Genomic DNA, 3,406 nt, shown 5'->3' on the forward strand with positions numbered 1-3,406 from the left:
AACTCGTTGTTAAAAAGGCGGCAGGAATAGGAGCATCCATACGGTCACGCAATTAGAACCCCGCCGTGAGATGCGTCGGTGGCTGTGAGGCAGGTGGGACATGCCTGGGAGGCTGAAAGGGCTTCCGGACGCAAAAATCGCACCAGGCGCCGTCGTACGCCGGACCAACGGTGCATCATAACATAACTAATTGTTAGAAAGGCGGCAGGAATAGGAGCATCCATACGCGCAAGCAATTAGAACCCCGCCGTGAGATGCGTCGGTGGCTGTGAGGCAGGTGGGACATGCCTGGGAGGCTGAAAGGGCTTCCGGACGCATAAATCGCACCAGGCGCCGTCGTACGCCGGACCAACGATGCATCATAACATAACTAGTTGTAAGAAAGGCGGCAGGAATAGGAGCATCCATACGCGCACGCAATTAGAACCCCGCCGTGAGATGCGTCGGTGGCTGTGAGGCAGGTGGGACATGCCTGGGAGGCTGAAAGGGCTTCCGGACGCATAAATCGCACCAGGCGCCGTCGTACGCCGGACCACCGATGCATCATAACATAACTAGTTGTTAAAAAGGCGGCAGGAATAGGAGCATCCATACGGTCACGCAATTAGAACCCCGCCGTGAGATGCGTCGGTGGCTGTGAGGCAGGTGGGACATGCCTGGGAGGCTGAAAGGGCTTCCGGACGCAAAAATCGCACCAGGCGCCGTCGTACGCCGGACCAACGGTGCATCATAACATAACTAATTGTTAGAAAGGCGCCAGGAATAGGAGCATCCATACGCGCAAGCATTAGAACCCCGCCGTGAGATGCGTCGGGGGCTGTGAGGCAGGTGGGGACATGCCTGGAGGCTGAAAGGGCTTCCGGACGCATAAATCGCACCAGGCGCCGTCGTACGCCGGATCAACGATGCATCATAACATCAACTAGTTGCCAGAAAAGCGGCGGGGAACGCGTCTTCACGCTCGCTAGCCAACCATCATGGGGAAGGGATGTAAGACCGTCATCCTCTGGGATGGGTCGAACTACTCCCACTGGCTCGGCGAGTTAGGCGATTTCCTCGCAACGTCCAAGTTGAAGAGCTACATCAACAACCCGTCGCCTCCGAGCCGCAACTCCCAAGACGCCCTGGAGGAGGACGCACAGGCGCTCAGCTACCTGCGTCTGTCCTGTGAGCTGCCCATCAAGCAGTTGCTCATGAATTGCCCAACCGGTCTCGCCGCCATGCAGCTCTTACAGCAACAGTTCCGTTCTGCATCCCAGGCCCGGCTGAGCCTGGTTGAGCCGCAGATGCAGCTGAACATGCGCGATGGGGAGACAACCGCTGACTTCATTTAGCGGGCAGAGCAGCTCCGTAGCGATATAATTGTGGCCGGCGGCCAGTGGGACGAGAGCACGGTGCGCCACGCCATTCTCCATGGCCTGCCTCCGCAGTACGCCATCACCATCGAGTTCACGATGTATCAGCCCAACTTAACGACCCCACAGCTCGTGCTCATGCTGCGGGAGAAGGACAACAACCTCAAGACCCAAGCAAGCAAGACCAGCCTGGTGGGAGCTGTCGGCCCTGGCCGTGCCCCCAGTGGAGTCGGCAGCACCGCCAGTGCTGCAGGCGCCGTGGGGGCCGGCGACACCTGCCGCTACTGCGGACAGCCTGGTTACTACATCTGCGAGTGCCCCGTTAAGCAGGCGGACGAGTCCATCGGCCTTCACCACAGCAACGCATTCGAGCAGCTGCACGCCGCCGGCAACATCAGTTGAGGCAGCCGCAACCGCCACTGTGACGGCGGCGGCAGGGACACTGGCAGCGGCAATGGTGGTAACAGCGGGACCGACGGAACACTCGAATGCGGCCGTGCTCGATGCGGCAACAGCCACCGCAACGGTGGCGACACTGCAGGCGGCAGCAGTGGCAGCGGCTCGGACAGCAGCAGAAGCAGCTCACGCCAGAGCCGTGCCACAGTGCTGGTCATCGAAGGCAGTGGCAGCAGCTCACGAGTCATCCTCGACTCAGGCTCACCGTACCACCTCACGGGTGACCACTCCCTGCTGCACAACCACGTCCCCGCCGGCGCGCCACGGCTGATCGAGTGGGGCAACAACCAGCTGGCCGATGTCATGGGAACAGTGCAGCTGCACCTGCGTACACGTGATGGACACAATGTCCGGCTGCACAACATGCTGCACGTCCCCAGCTCGGGCCTCATCCTAACATCTGTCAACCTTCTCGTGACATGCAGCTGCTCAGTCACATTCAGCACGGACAAGACGGGCTGCTGGCTCTCATGCATCGGCCTCCCTCGCAACAGCCCGTCTATCACCGCATGGAATGAGCGTGGGAACTACGCATGGACGTGGACCTGCAGGCGCCGACCGACGTCACCGTCAATGCCCTCGGCACCGTGGGCGACAGAGCCGGTGGGGGCCAGGCCGCAGTTAGAAGTGCTGGCGGAAGTGCCGCCGCTGTCCCCAGCACCCGTGGCGGCAGCACCGCCGGCAGCCACACCGGTGGAGGCCAGCCGGACGGTGACAGCAACGGCAAAGGGCAACCAGGCAACGGCAGCCCCGGGGCCGCCGAATGCTCAGTCGCCGAACTTGCGGCAGCACAGCGCCTGCACCGCCAGTACGGTCACCTCGGTTACCGCGTGCTGGAGCAACTGATCAGCAAGTAGCTGGTGCAGGGACCACAGGTCACTCCAGCAGCACTACACCAGGCAGCGGAGACCGTCTGCGAGGCCTGTGTCACCATGAAGGCCACCGTAACCGCCCATCCCAGCCGCAGCAACCGGCCGCAGCATGCACTGGAGGTCGTACACTCTGACCTGTGCGGGCCCATGCCGACCATGGGCCGAGGGGGCGCACGCTACTTGCTGATGCTGCTGGACGGTGCCACCAGTCTGTCCGCCGTCCGCACGCTGGCAAGCAAGAGCCAAGTGGGTGAAGTGCTGCAGGACATGGTGACGCAGCTGGAGGCCCACCACCTGAACCATGCACAGGTGCACATGCTGCACAGCGACAAACGCGGTGAGTACATCGCCGAGCAACTGCGGCAGTGGCTGTGCCAGCACGGCACCATGCACAACCACTCGGCATCATACACCCCGGAGCAGAGCGGAGCGGTGGAGTGACTCAACCACATGCGCCTCGGCCGTGTGCGGACGATGCTGCACGACGCAGCACTCCCGGGCAGCTACAGGCCGGAGGCTGTGCTCTACACCAACCTCCTGCGCAATGTTTCCCCCTCTCAGGGCCGGGAGGCCACGCCGTGGGCAGCTTATCACGGCATCCCCCCCGACGTCAGCCACCTGCACACCTTCAGCTGCCTGGCCTATGTCCGCATCCCACCCAGCCAGCAGGACTAACTCGGTCCTCGTGCAAAGGCGGAAACCTACCGCCGACCGGAGCACGGC

This window comes from Volvox carteri (genome assembly GCF_000143455.1).
Source record: "Volvox carteri f. nagariensis unplaced genomic scaffold VOLCAscaffold_19, whole genome shotgun sequence".
NCBI classification, from domain to species: Eukaryota; Viridiplantae; Chlorophyta; class Chlorophyceae; order Chlamydomonadales; family Volvocaceae; genus Volvox; species Volvox carteri.